The sequence below is a fragment of the Bufo bufo genome, chromosome 5, assembly GCF_905171765.1.
Source record: "Bufo bufo chromosome 5, aBufBuf1.1, whole genome shotgun sequence".
NCBI classification, from domain to species: Eukaryota; Metazoa; Chordata; class Amphibia; order Anura; family Bufonidae; genus Bufo; species Bufo bufo.
The window spans coordinates 122,076,296-122,084,565 of record NC_053393.1 but is presented as its reverse complement, the minus strand read 5'-3'; positions in this window follow the sequence as shown (position 1 = coordinate 122,084,565).

Here is an 8,270-nt window from a genome sequence, read left to right as displayed (position 1 = left end):
GATGACACTGAGGGGGGGGATCTGTGGATGACACTGAGGGGGGGGATCTGTGGATGACACTGAGGGGGGGATCTGTGGATGACACGGAGGGGGGGATCTGTGGATGACACTGAGGGGGGGATCTGTGGATGACACTGAGGGGGGATCTGTGGATGACACTGAGGGGGGGATCTGTGGATGACACTGAGGGGGGGATCTGTGGATGACACTGAGGGGGGATCTGTGGATGACACTGAGGGGGGATCTGTGGATGACACTGAGGGGGGATCTGTGGATGACACTGAGGGGGGATCTGTGGATGACACTGAGGGGGGATCTGTGGATGACACTGAGGGGGGATCTGTGGATGACACTGAGGGGGGATCTAGGGAGGGGTGTGGGGATGTTGGGGTGGGAGCTCTGGAAGGGGTGGGAGGTCAGATAGGTATGTGGGGGTGGGAGATCCGGGAGGGGGGGGGGCCCATAATTTTTTTTGCTATGGGGCCCAGTCATTTCTAGCTACGCCCCTGATTGGTAAGCTATGGGGCCCAGTCATTTCTAGCTACGCCCCTGACTGAAGCCTAAAGACCAGACATCAAGGTAGACCTGCAGAAGAAGGTGACAGCGCAGTATGTGATGTATACATGTGTGTAATGTATGTAGTGCAGTGTGTGATCATCACATACTGCACTACATACATTACACACATGTATATATCACATGCCCCCTCACAGTAATAATGCCAAGATATGTGCCCTCTTCACAGTAGTAATGCTCACTCGTGCCCCCTCACAGTAGTTATGCCCAGATATTTGCCCCCTCACAGTAGTTATGCCCAGATATGTGCCCCCTCACAGTAATGCCCAGATATGTGCCCCCTCACAGTAATGCCCAGATATGTGCCCCCTCACAGTAATAATGCAAAGATATGTGCCCTCTTCACAGATGTAATGCTCGCACATGCCCCCTCACAGTAGTTATGCCCAGATATGTGCCCCCTCACAGTAGTTATGCTCAGATATGTGCCCTCTTCACGGTAGTTATGCCCTGATATGTGCCCTCCTCACAGTAGTTATACCCAGATATGTGCCCTCCTCACAGTAGTTATACCCCGATATGTGCCCCCTTACAGTAGTTATGCCCAGATAGGTGCCCCCTCACAGTAGTTATGCCCAGATATGTGCCCCCTCACAGTAATAATGCCAAGATATGTGCCCTCTTCACAGATGTAATGCTCGCACATGCCCCCTCACAGTAGTTATGCCCAGATATGTGCCCCCTCACAGTAATTATGCCAAGATATGTTCCCTCTTCACAGATGTAATGCTCACACGTGCCCCCTCACAGCGTTTGCATTTCTTTCTGGCAAAGCTACCTGGTTATATTTGACAATAATCATCACGATTCAGAAAGGCTGATTGTTAGGGGGCTTGCCGACAACCCATCAGTAAAGTCTGCTGTACAGCAGGTTAATTCTCATCTGCATTATATTACAGGCGTTGTGCGATCCATCACTCAGCTTCATTTAGCCATACCGCGGTGAGGTTAGTGATCACCATCTCAGCTGTAACTCACAGACATAACCTATAATCCTTTCTCGGATGTAACCACGTTAAGAACCTCTGGGACAGAAAGCAGGGCCAAATTAAGTTTCCTTGGGGACAGAGAACATTAATTTGCTATCCTTTGGGCAAGCATCAGTCTCATTATCCATCAGAACACAACACAGCAACAACAAATTCATTCCCGTATCCAAGGCCGTCCAGAGACACCAGATTAATCCCCTTGGTGACACAGCAGCAGATTAGTTGATTCTAGCTTTGGATGACCTCAGCATTGCCTTATTATCTATATCAAGATGAAACGTATGTATTCGCCGCCATGGTTTCGGTTTATGTCGAAAACTAGTGTCGAGAGAATCGAAGTTCACAAAGTGGACTTCTATCCGTATTTTAGGAAAAATTTGATTTCCTGCAAAGCCGAATTTCCTCGTGTTCCGTGGTAACAAATAAATTTTCCCTAAAATGGCGGTAAAAAAAAAATTCATACTCGCTGCATCCATTTGCGCGTGGCCATCTTGATTGAAGATCCCGCACAAAATCTTGTGCAAGATTTCATGCTGAATCTTCAAATCAAATCAAGATGGCCGCGGCAGACTCTTCTAGGTCAAATGGATAAGGTGAGTAATATATATTTTTTTAAACAGATTAAACCTCAATTGTCATCTAAGATGCCACAATCAGCGATGAACGAGGCATCCAAGTAGTTCAATGACAGGGGCGGCGCAATCACCATTCTCCATCATTGTACCCGCTACTCACAAAGAAGTGCGCTTTGTGATGAAGTAATTTGTCACGTAGCAAATTTCTTTGTGAAATTCGGTGAAGCAACCGAATCGAATGTGAAAATTGATGGATCCATTGCACGATAGGTACCTCTGCCATCAAATGCACCCTACTGACTTGTAATTGGGTTTCATCATTTGGACATGCAGCAGTGCTATTCTAAATCTGCCTGAATCTGTGAGGCTCCCACGTAGATGTGAACACACCCTTACATATACTTTAAAATATGTACAGAAGATGAGCACAAAAATACAATACAATTTACATCACAATTTGAGGGACTTTGTAAATGCGACACGATGGGAGGAATTTATCACTGGCTTTACACCAGGAAACTGGCCTTAAAGGGGTTGTCTTACTTTAGCAAATCCAGCAGTGGTGGTCAAGCCTGCACACTACCGGAAAAAGTCTCTGGTGGCCGGGACTGTAGAAGTACACACAGAACGGCACTTTTTCCTATAGCGTGCAAGCTGGATTGCAGGGTGGTCATAACCATGGAAACAAGAAGTTTATAATGCGATTGAAAAGTGAATCCAGCCAGGAAAGGAAGCAATATGGACAGTCACAATACATTAGTAAGTGTCTCATATTACCTCTGCCGACATGTTAAATGCCACTTGCTGAAGCGAGACAACCCCTTTAAAAAAGAGTCATACATTTTGGTGCAACTATTGGCCGTTTTGAACAGTAGGTGTGATGGGGGAGGCAAAGTTTCCACTGACTACTGTATAATTTACACCAGAAGCTGGCAGAAACTATAGCCCAAATCTACACCAACTCAAAGCTGGAGTAGATGGGATTTTCTGGTGCACAAATTCTCAGTAATCTTGTGGATCTTACTACATGGCACTTGTTGTTAAGACTGGCACAGGAAATACTAGTCTTAATAAATTCTGACCTTTATTTATTGTGACTGACCCCGAGCTAATGTGATATCCCAGAGCCATGTCAATTCTCCATGGTCAATGGAAACAACTGACAAGCAAGTTGTCAGATGTATCCCTAATACGATAATGTTAGCGGACAGTTTTTCCTATATCTGATTACTGTACAAGTTATTGCATAAAAAGACAATGGCCCCGATTCATTAAGACCAGTGTCTGCTGCGCCAGTCTGCCGGAGGAGCCGTGTAATTTATGACTAGACGCAGGCCTCATCAGAAATGACATGGCTCCTCCAGCTGTCCGTGTGGCAGAATTAAATCCGTGTATTTCAGTCCTTGGTTACGCCAATGTCTGGCATAAATCGAGATGAATGAGCTGGGGCCAATGGCCCTCCAACACGCTGCCTTCCCCAGGTCCCTTTTCATAAAATTGGCAAGGGTGGCGTAGAATGCCAATTGTGGCTACGAAAGTCACGATGGCATTGAAAAAAAGTCGCAAATCCGGTAGATTTGCAAATTTTCTTCGCCAAAAAAAGTCATAGGGGGAATAATGAATTCATGAATTTCACCCCATATTTCCAAATTCCAAAAAGGGAAATTGTGGGGGCAAAATTTGTATGTATCCCAAAATCCCCTGCTTCCTCAATCACACAGTCATAAGCTTACAGACAATAGGCACATTTTGGGGCTTTTTTTAATTTATTTTTTTTATTTATTATTTTACTGAAATGCAAGTGCCATAATTTTGGCTAAAACCTTTTTTTGTAATTGGCTTTTATTAAACATTTTTTAACCATTTGTCTTCTGCAGACTGCACGTATTCTCATACTTTCCAGGCTGCTCAGTCCCGTTCAGTGAGAAATCCTTCAGTCGAGCTCTGTTTGGTCTGTAGTCCCTAGGGGTTATCACCCAGTCTTGGGGTACATTCTTAAGTATCCCTCCTACCCCCTCCCCAGTGGCAGCCATTTGGAAAGATTAGTGTCATATGGCTAAACGGATCTCATAAGTCAGGTAGAACAGTCAAAATCCTTACGTGTCGGCAATTCCTGCCTGTCATATTAGGCAGCTGTGCCTCCTAGACAATATGAGGGCGCTTCACTCCACATAGGTACCTCAATAGAGTGTAACCTTCAAAAAGCAATTTACCAAGGTAGTTGGTACCAAAATATCAAGCGCCGGAAAAACATTGAAAAAGCGTTTTATTTACCTGCATGTTCTCCTTGCTGACCCTCTGAAGTCTCTGCATGATGTTCTGGAAGAAATATTATAGAGATTTCAATTTGTTATGAAGATCCTTAGTGAATGCAAGGATTGCCTCAAAATTAAAATTAAATCCTCCTGATATCTCAGCCTGGTCCATGACAGCACTCTTGTAGCGCAGCCAGCTTTCCATATTAAAGTCAGGTTCCTGTAATCCATTAAAGGTTTGTGCTTTGCCACATTTTGTAGAATTTCTGATATTTTCAATGAAGAGTTACAAAGATATGCCCTTGTCGGCTTCATGTTAATTGTGGAAGTAGAACTGTTCAGTGAGGTCTAAATGACTCTCAAATGACTGAACCAGATACTCCTACATAAAAATACAGATGTAAAAAGTGTCAGCTTAAAGGGGTTGTGCAGCGATATATATTGATGACCAATCCTCAGGATAAGTGATCAATAGGAGACCCCCGGGAGCCCCGACGATTAGGTGTTTGAAGAAGAGGCAGCGTCAGTGATGTGACCTGCTGCTTGTGCATTTTCCCTATGGTTGAAGTAGACCTGAGCGCACTAGGCAAGTAGCTTAGCGCTCTGACATGGTACACAATTAGAGTAGCATGCTGTTTGTTAAAGGGGTTGTGCAGTGATTTATATTGATGACCTATCCTCAGGATAAGTAGTCAATGTCAGATCGTCGGGCGTATGACACCTAGGACCCTCCTCGATTAGCTGCTTGTCGAAGAGGCGAAGATCTATGCGAGCGATGCTTCCTGCTTATTACATTACACGTCGTCTCCGAGCGAGTACTCGTTACACTGCCCTTCCGAGACGAAGTGCAGAGTAATGAACAGGATGCGGCACTCTCATGGAGCGCTGCCTCTTCTTCAAACACCCAATCGTCGGGCCTCCCGGGTGTCTCATATTGATCACTTATCCCGATAGGTCATCAATATAAATCACTGCACAACCCCTTTACCAAACGGCATGCTACTCTAATTGTGTACCATGTCATAGAGCGCTTAGCTACTTGCCTAGCACGCTCAGGTCTACTTCAACCATAGGGAAAATACACCGGGCCCACAAGCAGCAGGTCACATCACTGATCATGCCTGCCAACCTTTCCGAATACAACGGGATTCAGAAACAGTTGGATATAATGGTGAAGCAGGACGCCATGAGCTCCCTGCTCCACCATTCACTGGCCTGTGCTCACCGCAACAGGCAGGGGCAATGCGGTGACGTAATGGAGCCTGCTGATCTGAGTAGAGCACAAGCCGGGGGATGATGTGCTCCATTCATTGGAGGAATGAAGCTAAAACTACAGGGGCAGCACTATTGTCAGGGGAACTAAGGAGACAACACCATTGTAGGGTGGGCACTAAAGGGGTAGAACTATTGTGAGGGGGCACTAACGGGGCGTAACACTTGTTCATAGGTAATAGATCTGTTGTGTGCACACCCTTCCTGGGCAGCAGATCATGCCGTCTAAACAGCAGTCTGCTGTCCACAAACAATAATTCTGTATGGGGCTGAACAATGGCATTAGCGATTACTCCTCCCCATACTGTGGAGGAGATTGATGTATGTAAATTCAGAGGTCACCTCCACTGAAAAGCAGGCGATTGTCCAGAAGGAACGCTTTCTTCCAGACAATTGTCTGCTCCATCGAGCAGTGTAAAGGGTCCTTCACTAAGCTTCAGTTTGTCTTCTGCACCACCTCCTACTCAGGGGATCATTTCTGAGACCTCCTGGATGGAAACAGTAGGCAATGTCGTAAGAGGCATTGTTATGCTTGTGTAGATGTGGTCCAGGCTGGCAGATTGATGGACTTCCCTTCACAGATTGCACAGTAGCCACTTACAACAGCTATCTTGCTGGTATGTTCTTGAAAACCAGTAGCTACAAAACAGTTCTGTAGGCGGCTCAAGCTGCAAATCCTCCTCCTCCAGAAAACCAAAGAAATTCCAAGTGCACAGAAACATGCAAAAGGGGTTGAGTGAGTTTTTGTTTTAGGGGCCAGCTAGGAGTGAAAAACTTTTTTATTGTTATCTTTCAACTTTTAGCTATCCACCTGGATGTACATACCTTCTGTCTTTTCACTTGGCCTGTCGTCCACGACTGGATTTTCTGTAAAAATAAAATCATTTTATAAGATGGGGAGGTAATCCTAAAATGTGTTTCTTTTCTACATTGGAATATACGTGCACCACCATCAATTATCTTATAGGTCAAGTAATAATACATAGAGATCACTGGTATACTTCAACTGGTATGAACAGTATAATACACAATCATGTTATATACTTATAGACAAGCAGATGTGTAGCCTCACAGAATAGGTATGCAACAAGCCCCTTTTCCACTGTATGGAACCATCTTGACTTTACCCGACTCTACCCTGTTTTTCCATTTTTCCACCAGGTCAAAGTTGAAAATAGTACCTGGTACCTTTGTGGCACTTGATCTGATGGAGTTAAAGCGAGTCAAGTCGGTACCATGAAGTTACGTGACCACACTGCTGACTAGTGATTGGTCCGAGAGAATCTTCAACATACTGCTATCAGCTACACCGAAAAAACACAATATCCTCTGTGTAAGACAAATCACCTTATGCCAAAACAAAGTAGAACCAGTACCATGCAGTAGAGAAGTGGCTACAGTCTAACAGAACGTATAGAGGTATTCTCAATTCAGACACTAACGGCATAACCTTACGATGCACCATAAATGTCCTGATGGGTGTGGGTGAAGACACCCCCGATACTTAAAGGGAGTTTTGTCAGGAATGTAAAAATTCAGACAGATACTAATGGCATATCCTGCACATATGCCAAACATTTCTGAGAAGAGAATACCCCTTTATGGCTGTGGATACCTGAATTTTTTATTTTTTTTACTGTTCATTTACTGCAAATGGTTTCAATCTGGTCGAGTTGTGACCTCGGCAGATTTACTCTAGAAAATGCACCAGTTTTTTGGTTCATTTTGCAAAAAAAAACAAAAAAAAAACTCACGTATGGGCTTTGCACTACGTTTGCCAAGTTATTACGCCTAGTTTTACGCATTTTTGGAGTAAAACTACTCCAACTTATTGGTGGTATAAATAAAGTTAGACTAGATAGTTTTTTTTAGGCGCACTGTCTCACTCACAGACAAAATTCTAGCGTAAATCTGGTGCAGCACGTCTGATACTCCAAGTTCACAAAGGTCCATGCGACAAAATAGTAGCATTTTTATAAACACTGTCTAGTATCAAGACTGCGATTCCTATTCTTAGACAGTGTACAGTCACGGAGTATTGGTAAATCTGCCCCAGTTTTTAATTTAGATCATGTAGGAAATAAAAAAAAAACAAAAAAAAAAACTTATTGTTCATAGCAAATAAATCCGGTAAGACCTGAAACACATCATACGTGTTATTAAGGCACGATTCGGTCCTTACCAGGAATTTCATTCTGTTCTGCTTCAATATGTTCATGTGCTAAAAGAAAATACAATATAAACATTACAGCAACAGAAAAACCAAATGTGAAGAGTGTAATAAAGAAGCAAATAAGATTTTGGAATAAATCCTTGTGTGCCGCAACGCAAACATCCCATGAGTTCCTGGTGAGACGTAAGTAACAGGCTGGGTTCAAACATGTATGTTGTGTGCCATGCAGTGCGGCAAAGTGCATGTGTTTTTCCATGGTTTTGTAAATGCAAATATCTACCAATTACGTGACCGTCATTTTGTGTATAACAGCATGCGCACAGTCGAGAGGTTGAGTAGATGCTCAAGGGCATCAGTTGTTCCATAGACCAAACAGAATGAAAGGGAAAGCAACGTTGGCCATCAAATGACTGGTGGTTACAAGATGGGG